Genomic DNA, 18759 nt, shown 5'->3' on the forward strand with positions numbered 1-18759 from the left:
CATTCAGTTTTTTTTTTGTTTTTTTTGAAATAGAGTCTCGCTCTGTCGCCCAGGCTGGAGTGCAGTCGCATGATCTCGGCTCACTGCAACCTCCACCTCCTGGGTTCAAGCAATTCTCCCGTCTCAGTCTCCCAAGCAGCTGGGATTACAGGCATGCACCATCACACTCTGCTAATTTTTGTATTTTTAGTAGAGACGGGGTTTCACCATGTTGATCATGCTGGTCTCGAACTCCTGACCTCAAGCAATCCACCTGCCTCGGCCTCCCAAAGTGCTGGGATTATAAGTGTGAGCCACCGTGCCCAGCCCCCTGTCCAGTTTCTTTTCTCTCCTTTGTTGTTGCTGCCTTCTTTTACCTCAATTCTTTTTAGCATTCTATTTATTTCCTCTACTGATTTGGAAGTTATACCCTCTGTTTCTGTTCTTTTGTTGGTTTTCTAGAAATTATACCATGCAGTAAAGTCTAATCAAAATCTTTATTCTCTCTTTTCCCAAAAAATCTATAGATTTTAAAAGACATAAGCAACACATCAACAAAATGCAATATGTAGACCCTGTTTGGATTCCAGTTTGAAGAAACCAAATATAATTTTTTAAATCTTTTTTTAGATAATTGGGAAAGTGTGAATACTAACTATGTAATGCTAAGAAATTATTGATTTTTTTCTGTATATAATACTGGTATTATACTTTAAGCCCATATATTTTATAAGAACAATATATTTATGGGTTAAATAATGTGATTGTTAGGACTTACTTTAAAATATTGGGATATATATAAAAACACTTTAGTCATGAATTCATAACTGTTGAAGGTGGGTAATAAATACATAAGGATTCATTATACTCTTTTACATATTTAAAATTTTCCATAACAAAGGGGTTTTTTTAAATTACTATCCTTCTAGGTAAGACAAGGACCTTAAATCCTAGACTCTACCTATCCTACTTGTTATACCCTTGTTTTTAATCCATTAGACATTTTTACTATGTTTAATGCAATCCATATTCATTTTCATTCTCTAAACATGTATCATTTTCTTTACCTTTAATTTACTCTTCATACATTTCATTTTGTGATTTGAGATCAATTTCATTCTGTCCTAAGTATATCCTTTAAAAACATACTGTCCAATATGGTGCATGTGGCTATTTAATAAAAATTAAGTTTATTGGCTTAATAACTTAATAACTTATTAAGCCAATAAACTTAAAAATTCAGCTTATTGAATTTTCAAGTACTCAATAGCCCTATGTAGCTTATGACTACAATATTGGACAGCACAGAAAAAGAACATTTCCAGGCCAAACATGGTGGCTCACACCTACAATCCCAGCACTCTGTAGGACTGAGGTGGGAGAATCACTTGAGCCCAGGAGTTTGAGCCTGAGCAACACAGCGAGACCTCGTCTCTACAAATAATTTTAAAAATTAGACAGGTCGAGGTTGTGTGCATCTGTGGTCCCAGGTACTCAGGAGGCTGAGGTGGGAGGATTGCCTGAGTGATCACATTATCATTACATTATCACATTACTTAATCCATAAATATATTATTTTTAGCTCAGTGAGCCATGATTGCACCACACTCCAGCCTGGGTGACAGAGTGAGACCTGTCTCAAGAAAAAAATAAATAACATTCCCAATTCCACAGAAACTTCTATTGAACACTGCTGCTTTAAATGATCTTTCATAGGTGAGATGTTCGTGACAAGTTGTTTTTATCTGAAAATATCCTTATTTTACCATCATTCTTTAAATATATTTTCACTGGGCATAAAATTCTAGATTGACAGGTAGTTTTCATTCCATATAGCAGACATTTCACTGTCTGCTGATTTCCACTGTTGCTGCTGAAAAGTCATCTAGCCAGGCGCGGTGGCTCACACCTGTAATCCCAACACTTTGGGAGGCTGAGGCATGTGGATCACCTGAGGTCAGGAGTTCGAGACCAGCCTGGCCAACATAGTAAAACCCCGTCTCTACTAAAAATACAAAAAATTAGCTGCATTTGGTAGTGTGCGCCTGTAATCTCAGCTATTAGGGAGGCTGAGGCAGGAGAATTGCTTGAACCCAGAAGGCGGAGGTTGCAGTGAGTCCAGATTGCGCCATTGCACTCCAGCCTGGGCAACAAGAGTGAAACTCCACCTCAAAAAAAAAAAAAAAGAAAGAAAAAGAAAAAAAGAAAAGAAAAGTCATCTATTACTCTAATTCTTGCTCCTTTGATGGTTTTCTTTTTCTCCAGCTACTTTTGGTTTTCTGTGACTTTATTACAATGTGTTTAGGTGTGGACTTACTATTATCCTAATTAGGATTCAGTGAAATTCTTGAATTCTGGTTTGGTATCTTTCCTTGGTTCTGGAAAATATCAGCCATCATCTCTTCAAATGTCCCATTCTCTCTTCCTTTCCTTCTGGAATTCCAATTAAGACTCTCTCACTCTATCCCCATATCTCTTACACTGTCTTCTATATTTCCCAACTTTTTGCCTCTAGCCATCATCTATGCTACATTCTGGATAATTTTATCTGATCTATATTCCAGTTTGATAATTTTTCTGATGTGTCCAATCTGCTGCAAATTGCATCATTAAGTTTTTAATTCAGTTATCTTTTTCTTTTTCTTTCTTTTTTTTTTTGAGACAGAGTCTCATTCTGTCACCCAGGCTGCAGCATGGTGGTACAACCTTGGCTCACTATAACCTTGACTTCCTGGACTCAAGTGATCCTCCCACATCAGCCTCCCGAGTAGCTGGGACTACAGGTGCATGCCACTACACCCAGCTAATTTTTTTCTATTTTCTGTACAGACAAGGTTTCACCATGTTGCCCAGGCTGGCCTCAAACTCCTGAGTCAGTTTTTATTCCAAAAATTTGATTTGGTTTTTTCAAAACTATAATGCCACTTAAAAACAATCATTTCCTGTTCCCTGTTCTCAAATTTGTCACTTATTTCTGTAAACACAGTAAGCTTGGTTGTTTTATTATGTATCTTTTAATTCTATTATACGATGCCTATGAAAATCTTTTTCTGCTGTCTGTTGTTTCTACTGGTTCATGCCTATGGTTCCTTGTCTCCTCGTACGTCTAGTTATCTTTGACTATGTGCTGATTACTGTCCTTAAAAAATGGTGGGGAGGCCTAAGATGAAGGAGCCTTCCTTTGAAGAACATTTGCATTTGCTTCTGACAAGCACCTGGAGTCAGGAACCGACCTAAATTAAGTACGGCTTACGGTTCCCTTTCCCACCTATGCTACGGCCACAGCTTTGTAAAGACTTTTGTTTGCTTGTTTCCTTTCTCTTTTTTCCTCCTGCTCTGCTCAGTACCAACACAAGTTGTCTTGAAATTCCTTGATATTTGATTGGGAGGTAGGTGATGAAAAGCGGTTAGTTCTGGTTCATCCTTACCTCTCAGCTGTAGATATATGGAGCCCAAGCCTAATTAGGTAAGAATATCTCATAAGACTTTACACGTCCACATGTTGGGTGGGCTCTGCATCTTAATTTCTGTCCACCTCACCCCATAAGACTGATGAACAGAAACCTAAATTTCTTGATATTGGCAAACATACTGAAAGCAAAAGTGGCTTCAGTTCGCCAGATAGTCTGTTAACTTCCTGCTTTAGGCTTTCTTCCAGAATTTGGCTTAACAGATTCCCTTTTCTTCCCAGTTCTTCAAAGCTACTAAGGTAATGTTCTATATATTTTATCCAACATTTTCAATTGTCTTCAAAAAGAAGACTGGTCGGCCGGGCGCAGTGGCTCACACCTGTAATCCCAGCACTTTGGGAGGCCAAGGCGGGTGGATCATGAGGTCAGGAGTTCAAGATCAGCCTAGCCAACATGGTGAAACCCCATCTCTATTAAAAATACAAAATTAGCCAGGCGTGGTGGCGTGCACCTGTAATCCCAGCTACTCAGGAGGCTGAGGCAGGAGAATCACTTGAACCCAAGAAGCAGAGGTTGCAGTGAGCCGAGATCATGCTGCTGCACTCCAGCCTGGGTGATAGAGCAAGACTCCGACTCAAAAAAAAAAAGAAGACTGGTCTAACCTAGGCCACTATTATCCAGAAACAAGATATATTTGGAAGTGACCTTCCTGATGTACAGCTGACCCTTTAACAACCCAGATTTGAATTGCACAGTCCACTCACACAGACTTTTTTTAATATATTAGAAAATGATTTTGAGGCTGGGCACGGTGGCTCACGCCTGTAATCCCAGCACTTTGGGAGGCCAAGGCAGGTGGATCACCTGAGGTCAGGAGCTCAAAACAAGTCTGGCCAATATGGCGAAAACCCATCTCTATTAAAATAATACAAAATTAGCCAGGCATGGGGGCAGGTGCCTGTAATCCTAGCTACTCGGGAGGCTGAGGCAGGGAGAACTGCTTGAACCCAGGAGGCGGAGGTTGCAGTAAGCCAAGATCACACCACTGCACTCCAGCGTGGGCAACAGAGCGAGACTCTGTCTCAAAAAAAAAAAAAAAAAAAAAAATTATTTTGAGATGTTTGACAATTAAAAAAAAACTCACAAGCCTAGGTACAGTGTCTCACACCTGTAATCCCAGCACTTCAGGAAGCTGAGGCAGGCGGATTGCTTAAGCCCAGGAGCTTAAGACTCCATCTCTACAAAAAATTTAAAAACAATTTTTTTAATTAGCCAGGCATGGTGGCACACAGCTGTGGTCCCAGCTACTCAGGAGGCTGAAGGAGGATCACTTGAGCCCAGGAGGTCAAAGTTGCAGTGAGCCATGTTCATGCCACTGCACTCCATCCTGGGCAACAGAACAAGACACTGTCTCAAAAGCAAAACTCACAAACTGCATATTTAAAAACTTAAGAAAATGTTAGGTATGTCAAGAATGCATAAAATATATATCGATATTGGTCTATTTTATGGTTTACTACCATTAAATATACACAAATCTATTATAAGAAGTTAAATGTAGCCAGGCACGGTGGTACATGACTGAGAGGATGAGGCAGGCGGATCTCTTAAGCTCAGGAGCTTCAGGCCAGCCACGCATGGTGGTGTGTGCCTGTAGTCCCAGCTACTCAGGAAGCTGAAGTGGGAGGATCACTTGAGCCCAAGAGATTGAGGCTGCAGTGGGCCATGATCGCACCACTGCACTCCAGCCTGGACAAAAGAGTGAGACCTTGCCTCAAAAAGAAAAAATTACATATATATATATATGAAAAGGTCAGAGCCCACCCAAAACTCTAGCCCAGCCCAATCCAGCATTTCTCAATTTGTGTTTCCCAAAGCTCCAGACTTCAGTAGCAAGAAGGACAGTGGCTAAAGAGGTAAGCACACGTTGGAGGTGACAGAACAGCAAGTTTCAGACCCTTTTCACTCTCACATAAACAAGACCACCTCCAACTGTTATGAGATTCTGTAATATTATTTGTAATTTTTAAAGCATTTTTTGAAAGACTAAGCTAGCAATAAAAGAATCTTAAAAAGTAAACTTTTACTAGTAAACTCTCTTCTCTTCAGACATAAATGGTTAAAAGTTTTGAATCTCAAGCAAAAAGTACTGGCTGAGTGCAGTGGTTCACGCCTGTAGTAATCCCAGCACTTTGGGAGGCTGAGGCAAGCAGATCACTTGAGCTCAGGAGTTCAAGACCAGCCTAGACAACATGAAGAAACTTCAACTCCACCAGAAAATACAAAAAATTAGCCAGGTGTGGTGGTGCGATCATGTGGTCCCAGCTACTTGGGAGGGTGAAGTGAGAGGATCACCAGAGCCCAAGAAGTAGAGGCCTGCAGTGAGCTGAGATTGCCCCACTGCACTCCAGCCTGGGTGTCAGAGACAGACCCCGTCTCAACTAAAAAAGAAAAAAAAAGAATTACTTAGTTCTTTTTCATTACTGTTCCATACCCAAATCCTTACTAACTTAAATCCAGAAAAAAACTACTACGTTTATTTGCAAGTATGTGCTATATCTGTGCTCCTCTTTTACTTAATTTTAGACTCTGGCCAAATAAAACTCAGGTAAAAGTAGTATGGATAAATGAGAACCTCAAAAATCAGATTCTGAAATATAATTCATTCAAAAAAAAATTTAATCTCTAAATTATATAGCAAAAGCTTGGTTTTTTTGTTTTTTGTGTTTTGAGACAGAGTCTCACTCTGTGGCCCAGGATGTAATGTAGTGGTGAGATCTTGGCTCACTGCAACCTCTGCCTCCCAGGTTCAAGTGATTCTCCTGCCTCAGCCTCCCGAGTAGCTGGGATTACAGGCACGCGCCACCACACCCAGCTAATTTTTGTATTTTTAGTACAGACGGGGTTTCACCATGTTGGTCAGGCTGGTCTCGAACTCCTGACCTCAGGCGATCTGCCCGCCTCGACCTCCCAAAGTGCTGGGATTACAGGCATGAGCCACCACACCCGGCCAAGAGCTTGTTTTAAGTAGCACCCAACATGTTATGACTCCTTGTCTCCATTAGGTTAAACTGCTTTGTCTTATATACAGTTACTCCCAAACATACTACATAAAAAAATATTTCTGTGCTGTTATAAACTTCCCTAAACTTCAAAGAGATTTGTTTTTGTTTCAGAGCTCTGTCTCCCAGGCTGGAGTGTAGTGGTGCAATGTCAGCTCACTGCAACCTACACCTCCTGGGCTCAAGAGATCCTCCCACCTCAGCCTCCCGAGTAGCTGGGACTACAGGCAAACACCACCATGCCCAACTAATTTTTTTATTTTTTGTAGAGACAGGGCTTCACCATGTTACACAGGCTGGTCTTGAACTCCTGGGCTTAAGTGATCCACCCGGGCCTTGAAAAGTGCCGGGATTACAGGCGTGAGCCACCACACCCGGCCTAAACCTCGGTTTTAAATATTACAGTATAAGCTATCTACCATGATCACTTCCTTATTCAAATCTATTTTTGTTTCTTTGAATTTCAGACATCAAAAGATGTCATTAAATTAGAACCACAGGCCAAACACAGTGGCTCACCTCTCACTTTGGGAGGCCAAGGCGGGCAGATCACCTGAGGTCTGGAGTTCAAGACCAGCCTAGCCAACATAGTGAAACCCCATCTCTACTAAAAACACAAAAATTAACCAGCAGCTGGGTGTGGTGGTTCCCACCTGTAATCCCAGCACTTTGGGAGGCCAAGACAGGCAGATCACTCAGGTGACCCTGACCTCAGGGTCAGGAATTCGAAACCAGTCTGGTCAACATGGTGAAACCCTGTCTGTACTAAAAATACAAAACTAGCCAGGCATGGTGGTGCATGCCTGTAGTCCCAGTTACTCAGGAGGCTGAGGTGGGAGCACTGCTTGAGCCTGGTAGGCAGAGGTTGCAGTGAGCCAAGATCGTACTGCTGCACTCCAGTCTGGGCAACAAAGTGAGACTCCATCTCAAAAAACAAAAAATAAATAAATAAATAACCAGTAATTAACCAGGTATGGTGGCAGGCACCTGTAATCCCAGCTATCTGGTAGGCTGAGGCGGGAGAATCACTTGAACCTGGGAGGCAGAGGTTGCAGTGAGTCAAGACTGTGCCACTGCACTCCAGCCTGGGCAACAGAGTAAGACTCCACCTTGGAAAAAAAAAAAAACTTCTTGAAACATGTTAATAAATTAAATTCTTACTTTCCACCTAAGCTATATATTTATCAGATATACATTCTCTATTTCTCTATCTACATTCTACCTGTGCTTATCAGTGTCCCTATTATGACTATAAAATTAGTCATAATTTTCTAAAAATTAACTCAGAATATAAATGTCTACAGATAAAAAATATTTATTGATGACTACTTAATATTCATGTTTAAGATAAGCTCAAAAGTTCCATATCTAAAGTACATAAATTATACCCATACACACTAAACTAAGAAGTAGTAAGGATTTGTCAGTTAGCATGTCCAGAACTTCCCAGGCACATGACAAAACCTAATCTTCCTTCTGCATTACCTGATAATATTATCACCCTCTTTACTTCCCAATTTAGAAATCTGGGAGTTATCTTCCACTCTTCCCTCTCCCTCATCTTCTATACACAGCTGGTCTCAATGTTTGTGTCCCCACAAAAGTAACATGTTGAAATCCTAACCCCAAGGTGATGGTATTAGTAGATGGGGACTTTGAGTGATGATTAGGTCATGAGGGCAAACCTTATCATTCCATTCATAATTTCATGGATGGAATTATTGCCAGATAACTGCTTTGTCCCTTCACCATATGAGGGCACAGCAAGGTGGCTCCATCTATAAAGCAGGAAATGGGCCCTCACCAGCCATGGAATCTGCCACCACCTTGATCTTGAACTTCCCAGCCTCCAGAACTCTGAGAAATAAATTTCTATTGTTTCTAAGTCACTAGTTTATATTTTGTTATAGTACCCCAAATGGACTAAGACAGTTGGTCAAGTTCTATGAAGTCTTCTTCACATATTTTTCCTTTTTCAATAGGCAATACTTTCATATAGCTCAAAAGCCCAAACACAGAAATGCATACATTGAAAATCCTCAATGGAAGTATTTACACTACTCACTGCTCCTCCTCGGCCCACCCCGGACCCACAACCCCAACAAGTTATTACCTTTACTAGTTTCATGAGTATCCTTCCAGTATTTCTATAATCACCAAAAAAAAAAATAACATTACCACATAACACTGTTCCCCACTTGCTTTTCTTGCTTAACACATGAGATCTTTTCCTATTAGTTCACAGAAAGAACTTCCTCGTTTTTTTATACAGCCACATAGTATGCTATTATTGTGTTTTAATACGCATTTCTCAAACTCCTAATGAGACGATGCATCTTTATCAAATGTTTGTTGGCCACTATGTTTTCTCTTCCAAAACTGCCTATTCATATTCTTTACCTATTTTACCATTTCATTCTCTTTGTAGGAGTGCAATATGTATATTTCTGGTTTATTACATATGTTGCATACTCCTCTCAGTCTGTTTTAAATTTGTATATATTTTTTTCTTTAAAATTTGTATATTTTAAATGTTAATGTTGTCATAAAGTCTTAAATTGTGGTTTGGCCAAATTTATCAAAATATCTTTCCAAAATGAATATAGATATAATTATGCATTCCAATCACCTACAGAATACAGTGGCACTGACCATATGTATATTTAACTTGAAAATGATTTAGGCCAGGCACGGTGGCTCACACGTGTAATCCCAGCACTTTGGGAGGCCGAGGCAGGTGGATCACCTGAGGTCGGAGTTCGAGACCAGCCTGACCAACATGGAGAAACCCCGTCTCTACTAAAAATACAGAATTAGCCAGGCATGGTGGTGCATGCCTGTAATTCCAGCTACCCCGGAAGGCTGAGGCAGGAGAATCACTTGAACCTGGGAGGTGAAGGTTGCAGTGAGCCGAGATTGCGCCATTGCACTCCAGCCTGGGCAACAAGAGTGAAACCCCGTCTCAAAAAAAAAAAAGAAAATGATTTAAACAGTTGGCTATTCACCATTCTACTTAATAAACATAAGTCCCAGCATGAGCCTGAAATATGAATCTATTTCCTCAGTAGGTCTCAGTTCTCAAATGCATCTTATGGAATGAACTTCTCATTGCAATGGATAAGTTAACGTTTTATAAGATTTTATTTTGTACAACATAGCCCACAAATGTAAGCCGTCTTCCTCTAGGGCACAATTGAGGAAACAGTGATATATTTCATCACTAGAGGAAAAACTGACTGTTTTGGAATTATTGAGAGATGGTACCTTACTTCCCATATGGCAACTTCCTACAAGTTAATTCTGACTATACAGTATTTTCCCCTAATATGCATAACCATTAAATAAGTGGTAACTCCAACGCGTCTCAGACCTTTAAGGATATGACCTGTGCCTCACTGCAGCCTCATCACTCACCACTTCCCCCTTGGATTTATATTTTAATACAGGGTTATCTACAATACCCTCATGTGCTATTCTGTCTCATGATTCTACTCCTTTATATGTTATCCTGCCTAAGATGTCTTCCCCTCCCGAACTTACCTAAGTAGTCCTATTCTCCCTCCAAACGCAGTTCAGACATTACCTCCTCCGATAAGTTTCCCTTGACCTCAGCAAAATGAATTAATCACTTCTTTATTCTCTCATTGTGGCCTTAACACACTTCCATTATTAGATAGATTCCATCACATTACAAATGATTTATTTATAAGCTTTCCTCTCCCATAAGCCTTAGGAATTCAGACAAGGATTGATCTTTTTTTTTTTTTAAACCCTTATAGGAGTAAACGCTAATGGTTTATCTTATTCTTATGTGTATTTTAGTATCTAGCAGCTTCTAATATACCACTCAACAGATGTTTGCTAAATTAAACAAGTCCTTTCTATTCAGCATTATTATAAACACTGTAAACCTACACACAAAAATTAAAGGCAGGATCTTTAACCAAAAATATTTCACAAACTGAAAAAATGTGTAGATTATAACAAAAGTAGTTTGCAGTTCAGTGTTTTGTTTAAGTGGGTATAGACACCATAGATCAGTGCTCTTCAAACTGTTGGTCATGACCTATTAACAGACAGTGAAATCACTTTAGTAGGTTAAAGCCAATGTTTTTGAAAATATCAGCATATATCAAATGTAGTTATCACACATGCACACAGTAACATATATAGATAATTACCATGTAAGATATATTTTTTATTGGGAGTCAGAATAAACAATCATCTGAGAGCTACTTCCATAGTTGTTAGATAGGTTTCAAGGTTTATATTAACAAGCTGTAGTAGTCAAAGAAGGCCTCTTCAATGAAGGACTTAACATTTGTTTTTGTTTGTTTGTTTGTTTGTTTTGAGATGGAGTCTCGCTCTGTCGCCCAGGCTGGAGTGCAGTGGCACGATCTTGGCTCACTGCAAACTCCGCCTCCTGGGTACACGCCATTCTCCTGCCTCAGCCTCCCGAGTAGCTGGGACTACAGGCGCCCACCACCACACCCGGCTAATTTTTTGTATTTTTAGTAGAGACGGGGTTTCACCATGTTAGCCAGGATGGTCTCGATCTCCTGACCTCGTGATCCACCCGCCTCGGCCTCCCAAAGTGCTGGGATTACAGGCGTGAGCCACCGTGCCCCGCAGGACTTAACATGTGAAGCATAATCTGTCTCCCCATCATCTCTTCTCAGCTCATCTATCAATCTCCCCATCATCTCTTCTCAGCTCATCTATCATTCTCCCCCTTAGTTACTGTGCTCTAGCCACAAAAGTCAGCAATTCTTTGAACAAGGCAAATGTGTTCACACTTTAGGGTCTAGCACAAGTTGGTTCTGCTGTCTAGAACTCTTCACTTAGATACTGCATGGCTTGCTCCTGCACTCTAGGACACCCAGGGAGCAGCTTTCCCAGACCACCTAAGATAGCTACCACATCCCACTAATCTATCCCCTCACCTCTTTTTTTTTTTTTTTTTAGATGGAGTCTCGCTCTGTCACCAGGCTGGAGGTGCAGTGGCGCCATCTCGGCTCACTGCAGCCTCCGCCTCCCAGGTTCAAGCAATTCTCCTGCCTCAGCCTCCCGAGTGGCTGGGACTACAGGCACACACCACCACGCCTAGCTAGTTTTTGTATTTTTAGTAGAGATGGGGTTTCACCATGTTGGCCAGGATGGTCTTGATCTCCTGACCTCATGATCTGCCTGCCTCGGCCTCCCAAAGTGCTGGGATTACAGGCGTGAGCCACCACACCTGGCCAATCAAATGTAGTTATCACACATGCACATAGTAACATATATAATTACCATGTAAGATATATTTTTTATTGGAAGTCAGAATAAACAATCATCTTTTATTACCTTTTATTCCTTTTCATTTTACTCATTACCACCTAACATCACATATTTGTTTACTATGTGTCCCTCCCCACAAACGTCAGCTCCAAGAAAACGGGACTTTGTCTTCTCTTTTGTTCATTACTATAACATCAGAGATTAGAACAGTGCCGGCCGCAGGGCAAACATCCCTGAGTAGGCTCTGACAGGCAAGGAAAGGAAGAATGCATGGAGTTGTGCTTAAGCAAGGTATATTACAGAGTAAACACCAGCTTGATAATGTTAAACAGTAAGGAATAAGGCTGAAGAAGAATATAAAAAGGTTTGAAAGTCAGAAAGTAGAATTTGGACTTTATCTTGTAAACAACTGGGAGTCATTCAAATTTTTGAGCAAATGGTGACCCTTTCAAACATTTATTCAGCAAGGTTCAATTCACTTTGTTTGACAGAATAGACAGTGCAAAGGTCAACAGCACATGTTCTCTCCTCAGGCTTATATGTTTAGCAATGGGTTCAAAATATTTTCAGGAAAATCATTCTGGCAGCCATATGCAAAAAGGATGCAAGGAAGGAAAATCTAAAGTTTAAAGGAAGCAAATAATAGGCAATGCAGAATTCCAAGACAAACTGAGAGCCAATAAAGGGTAAAAAACTGTGCTCACGCCTGTAACGCCTGCACTTTGGGAGGCCGAGGAGGGCGGCACCTGAGGTTAGGAGTTTGAGACCCGCCTGACCAACATGGAGAAAACCCATCTCTACTAAAAATACAAAATTAGCCAGGCGTGGTGGTGCACGCCTGAAAACCCAGCTACTCAGGAGGCTGAGGCAGGACAATCGCTTGAACCTAGGAGGCAGAGGTTGCAGTGAGCCGAGATTGCGCCATTGCACTCCAGCTGGGACAACAAGAATGAAACTCCGTCTCAAAAAAACAAAAAATAATAAATAAAGCAAAAGTATGCATCGCAGACTACTTCAAGATTTAAGTATGATAAAATTAAAAGAAATGGTGAAAGCAGGTGGGAGGCTGAATAATAATAAATCTAAAAGTGATGGAAATTCCTTGAGCGTTCCAACAGAAATATCCAGTAAACTACTGGAGCAACAAACATGGATGGGACACACATTTGGGAGTCATCAGCATATAAAACATCTAAGAGGGGAATAATCAAGTACTGATGAGACTAACAGTGCTAAGAGGCTCATGAAACAACAAAGAAAACAGAATAGTCAGAGGGAAAACCAGGATGGCAAACTAACACAAACGGCAAGGAGAGAACATTAAAAAGCCTCAGTGGAAATAGTAACACATATATACTAGCTGAAAAGAGTCAGGATGAAGCCAATATTATTGACAAAAAAGATGTCCTCTGAAGCGACAATCTGAATTATGCTATTCCAAAACTGCGTAAGTTAGGAAAGTAGTAGTAAAAGAACTCAGGAGTTGACTAGCCTGGACAACACAGTGAGACCTTGTCTCTACCAGGAAAATATAAAAATTAGCCAGGCATGGTGACACACGCATGTAGTCCCAGCTACTCGGGAAACTGAGGTAGGAGGATCACCTGAGCCTGGGGAGGTCAAGGCTGCAGTGAGCTGCAATTGTACTCCAGCCTGGGCAACACAGTGAGACCCTGTCTTCGAAAAAAAAGTAAAAACTCACGGCAGCAATTGTAATTCAATTCTTAAAATTTTTGAAATAAAGAAGAGAAATGCAGCAGATAGCTAGAAAGAACAGTAGCAGCAGTTCATCAAAATTGATTTTTTTTCCTCCCAAAGTACAAATGTCTGTACATTTTTTTTGTTTTTTTGAGATGGAGTCTCGCTCTGTCGCGTAGTCTGGAGTGCAGTGGTGCGATCTCGGCTCACTGCAAGCTCCGCCTCCCGGGTTCACGCCATTCTCCTGCCTCAGCCTCCCGAGTAGCTGGGACTACAGGCGCTCGCCACCACGCCCAGCTAATTTTTTTTATTTTTAGTAGAGACGGGGTTTCACTGTGTTAGCCAGGATCGTCTCGATCTCCTGACCTCGTGATCCACCCGCCTAGGCCTCCCAAAGTGCTGGGTTTACAGGCATGAGCCACCACGCCCGGTGAGAAGTCTGTACATATTTTAAGGTAGGGAAGAAAAAACATTGCAAATAACAATCAAAGTGACCAGAGAGGTAAAGTTAACTGTGGCAGCAGGATTCTTCTTCCGTTCAATTTACAAAATAAGATGAAAGAACAGTGATTTGTCAGGGTTACAATGAAAAAAAATGTGCAAGCTTGTACCGTTTTCCTTTTTCACTTAGATAGAAGTAAATGGCATCTATTAAGAGTTAAAGAGGAAGAAGGACTATGAGACAACAGAAAAACGCAATTAATAAGATGATTGCCAAGAAGTAGGAGGGGCCTATTTGGAATTGTTCAGCGTAAATTTATAGTGGCCAAGAAATCTTCATAATTACTCACCTTCCTCCACAAATATGCTGTGACCTGTGAGGGAAAACAGAAGAAATCGATGGTGGAAAAATCTGACAACAGGAGTCCAGTAAAATATAAAATAAGTGATTGATGTCAAAGTGCAGACTGTATCTAGTGCATACAGGAGTTAAGCTAAACGTCTCAGACTGTTTGGGTTGCTGTAACAAAATACCATGAACTGGGTAGCTTACAAACAACAGAAAGTGATTTTTTTTTTTTTTTTTTTTTTTTTGTAGAGATGGGAGTCTCACTATGGTGCCAAGGCTGGTAGTGAACCACCTCACCCAGCCCAGGAGGCTGAGAAGTCCAAGATAAGGCACTGGCAGATTCAGTATCTGGTAAGGGCCAGCTTCTAGACATCTGTCTTTTTGCTGTAACCTCATGTGGAAGAAAGAGCTAACAAGCTGTCTGGAGTCTTTTTTTTTCTTTTTTGAGACAGAGTCTCACTCTGTCGCCCAGGCTGGAGTGCAGTGGCGCCATCTCAGCTCACTGCAACCTCCGCCCCCCCAGGTTCAAGCGATTCTCCTGCCTCCACCTCCTGAGTAGCTGGGATTACAGGCACCTGCCACTGTGCCCGGCTAATTTTTTTATTTTTAGTAGAGATGGGGTTTCACCATCTTGGCCAAACTGGTCTTGTACTCCTGACCTCCTGATCCACCCACCTCAGCCTCCCAAAGTGCTGGGATTACAAGCATGACCCACTGCACCCAGTCTGGAGTCTCTTTTTTAAGAGCACTAATCCCACTCCTGAGGGCTCTACCACCTGAGCTAATCACCTCCCAAAGGCCCCATCTCCTAATGCCATCATCTTGGAGGTTAAGATTTCAACATGAATTATGGGGAGACACAAGCTTTTAGACCATAGCACTTAGGGCGAGAAACTGAGGGTCACTATGAATGGAACAAGTAAAGGAACACAGGAAGAATAATCACATGGGCAAAGATCACAGAGTTCACACAAGTCATTTAGGGCACAAAGGAAATTTTTTAGATCATTCACTTATACACCATACAAATTTTTTTTATTATTAAAAAGAATAATAAATATGGAACACATCATAAATTTATGTGTCATCCTTGTGCAGGGACCATGCTAATCTTCTCTGCATCGTTCCAATTTTAGTATATGTGCTGCTGAAGCAAGCACTATACTACTAATTATTTTTTCCTCTGTTTGGATACATGGGAAGTGCAGTGGAAATAAAGGATTCCAGGAGTCAGAAGGGGCTATACATCCAAAACCGTTATCATAATGAGAATTGACCTAATTCCAAAGTTCAGTACTGTAATTTTACAACCACCTCAGTCTCTACATGCACAGAATGGGTGCATTAAAGACAGGTATCACAGTGGCATCTACCCATCTCCTTTAAAGAATCACTACTATAGGCTGGGCGCAGTGGCTTATACCTGTAATCTCAGCACTTTGGGAGGCCAAGGCAGGCAGATCACTTGAAGTCAGAAGTTGGAGACCAGCCTAGCCAACATGGCTAAACCCCGTCTCTACTAAATATACAAAAATTAGCTGGGCATGGTGGCGGGCACCTGTAACTGCAGCTACTTGGGAGAATCACTTGAACCCGGGAGGCAGAGGTTACAGTGAGCCTAGATCACACCACTGCACTCCAGCCTGGGTGACAGAGTGAAACTCCATCTGAAAAAAAAAAAAAAAAAAAGAATCACTACTATAGTAAACCACCATAGTAAAAGTATCTTATCCCTCAAGTGTAATGAGACATAAACAAGCTAATTGGGTTATAGGAATGCTCAAGCCTCTTTCAGAAAAAGAAGATTCTACATTATGTAATATAATCACAGCATTAGTGGGTTTAAGATATTCTTAAAAATAGAATCACAGTCAGGACCAACAGGAGTAGTTTTTTAAAGTTTCAATTTTTTTTTTTTTTTTTGGAGACAGAATCTTGCTCTGTCAGCCAGGCTGCAGTACAGTGGCACAATCTCCGCTCACTACAACCTCCGCCTCCCAGACTAAAGGAATACTCCCACCTCGGCCTCCCGAGTAGCCGAGACAAGCACACACCACATCTGGCTAATTTTTGTATTTTTAGTAGGGACAGCGTTTCACCATGTTGGCCAGGCTGGTCTCGAATTCTTGACCTCAAGTGATCCGCCCGCCTTGGCCTCCCAAAGTGCTGGGATTACAGGCATGAGACACTGAGCCCAGCCACTTTATTTTTTTTTTTAAACTTTGAAACTTTTTGGCTGGGCACAGTGGCTCACACCTGTAATTGCTGCACTTTGGGAGGCCGAGGCAGGCAGATCACAAGGTCAAGAGATCAAGACCATCCTGACCAACATGGTGAAACCACGTTTCTACTAAAAATGCAAAAATTAGCTGGGCATCGTGGCGCACACCTGTAGTCCCAGCTACTCGGGAGGCTGAGGCAGGAGAATTGCTCGAACCCAGAAGGCGCAGATTGCACTGAGCTAAGATCGTGCCACTGCATTCCAGTTTGGCGACAGAGTGAGACTCCATCTCAAAAAAAAAAATTTTTTTTAATCATAGTATCAGTATGCTGAGTATTTTTTTAATCAAAGGAGATAGAGGTGGACGTTTTCCATTATTTCATTTTAATTGACTTTAATTTACCATGCACTATAAAACTATACAATACCATGAAAAGATGTTTTAATATTATAAAATAGGACTCAAAATTAATATTTTATAGGTTCCTTATCTTCAATTCCAAAAATCCAAAAAACTTCTGAAACCCAAAATAACTCATCTTGTGGTAAACCTTACCCAAACTGATATGAAGCTATTTACAGTCTTTATCCTGTTTAGTGTGAACATTCATACATTTTGTTGCAGAAACAGTAACACTTTTGAAGGGGGATATTGCACTGGACTCTATTGGAAGGCTACACATTACTACCCTGCCCATATTAAAAAAAATTCCTAATTCCATAACCTATTAGACCGTAAGAGTTTGAATGGTGGACTGTGATCCTATAATTGCTAACATTTATTGAGCTATTAACTGTTATGTTTCAGGTACTGTTCTGTTCACTTTATATGAAATAACATTTAATCTTTCCAATCATCATGAGCTAAGTATCATAATAATCCGCATTTTACAAAGAAGGAAACTGAGCCACGGAGAGATTAAGTAAACTGCCTAAAATCACACAGCTAGAGTATGACTAACTGGGATGACACTGGGATGAATATTTAAAATATTACACATAAAATTAACAACACACAACAAAATAACTGATTATGGTAGGGTGGTAGGAGTGATATGTTTCTCTACTCAATTGATATTACTTCTAGAATAAGGAATCAAACAAAAAATTACAAAACACTACATGCATTTACAAATTCTCATGTACAATTTCTACAAACTTGCTTAAAATGCAGAGTATAAAACCAAAATTTCTCAGCTTATGCTAACACATTTAATTTTTTATTGAAAAGTTACATCTTAATATCTTAATTACAACACATGATAATTTATATTCACTGTAGAAGTTAGAAAATTTGGATAAGCAAAAAGAAAATAATCACCTGTAAAACTACACTCAGAAATAACCATTTAACAATTTGGCACATATCCTTCCAGACATCAATATATTTTTGGGTTTTTTTACCAAAATGGAATCATGTTTTTAAATTTATTTTTTCTCACTTACATATACCAAGACATCCTTTCATGTCTTTATATTATTCTATCATCATTTTCATGGCTGAGAAGGCAGTACCCCACTGTAGGGATGGACCCTAACAATCACTGTGAAACATTTAGGTTGTTTACAATTTTACCATATAATGATCAATATAGTACTGGCTCTAGAGTCACACTGGTTGGATTCAAGTCCTGGCCCTAACACTTAACTAACTCAGGTACCTTGAGCAAGCAACCTCATTTCTCTATGCCTGTTTTTTCTTCTGAAAAGCAGAAATAGTACTACCCACTTCATATGATTACCGTGGGGCTTAAAGGCATTTATACACAGCTTTTATAATCAACGATACTGCAACTAGTATGCTCACAATTAAATATTCACACACATCTTTACTACATCAAAAAAAAAAATTATTTAAAGGGAATTTCCATGTCAGAAGGTATGCCAATTTTTAAAGCTGCTGAATCTACCAAATTACAGTGTGGTTTAAAGCCCTTCATTAAATAGCCTTCTCACTTAATACTCATTTCTCTTTATCCAGGAGGGCAAAAACTATTATCAAGTTAACCAGCTTGTTTCACTCAATTAGCTTTTTGTTCTTCCACCTGTAAACCTCGGCATATTTAATAAAACCTCAAAGTTTATAGGTAACTTGAAGACACCTAGCTCAAATTCTCCTTCAGTACGATTCCTCTACTCTAGAATCCCCAACTTGTCAGTGAACAGGAACAGCCTACCACCCAAAACAACTCATTCTATTTTCACAATTTTGAGGAAATTTATCTTGAAAGAGAATTGAAATCTGCTTCTTTTAAACTTCCACCCACTGACCCTAGTTCCTTCTGGTCAAGTCAAATCCGATCCTTCTGCATGACAGAACTC

General features: G+C 40.4%; 1 protein-coding gene and 1 non-coding gene across 7 annotated transcripts in view; both read right to left on the reverse strand.

Moving 5' to 3' along the window:
- The window catches only part of GABPB1 (GA binding protein transcription factor subunit beta 1), a 79833-nt gene that overhangs the window by 56763 nt on the left and 4311 nt on the right, over positions 1–18759 (reverse strand). For 2 of the 6 annotated variants that reach the window (XM_055362991.1, XM_055362989.1), the window contains exons 1-2: positions 15640–15878; positions 14218–14241 (exon numbers count right to left, since the gene is read on the reverse strand). The exons of 2 other annotated variants lie outside the window; for them this stretch is intronic. The gene's annotated coding sequence lies outside the window, so the exon portion shown is untranslated. Of the gene's footprint in view, positions 1–14217; positions 14242–15639; positions 15879–18759 lie in introns of those variants that run through there. 2 more of the 6 variants (XM_031002203.3, XM_055362990.2) reach the window with 1 other exon arrangement.
- Positions 15270–15376, reverse strand: LOC115930992 (U6 spliceosomal RNA). The gene has a single exon (XR_004067567.1). It is a non-coding gene; the product is annotated as a U6 spliceosomal RNA (small nuclear RNA).

This window comes from Gorilla gorilla, chromosome 16 (assembly GCF_029281585.2).
Source record: "Gorilla gorilla gorilla isolate KB3781 chromosome 16, NHGRI_mGorGor1-v2.1_pri, whole genome shotgun sequence".
Taxonomy (NCBI): Eukaryota; Metazoa; Chordata; class Mammalia; order Primates; family Hominidae; genus Gorilla; species Gorilla gorilla.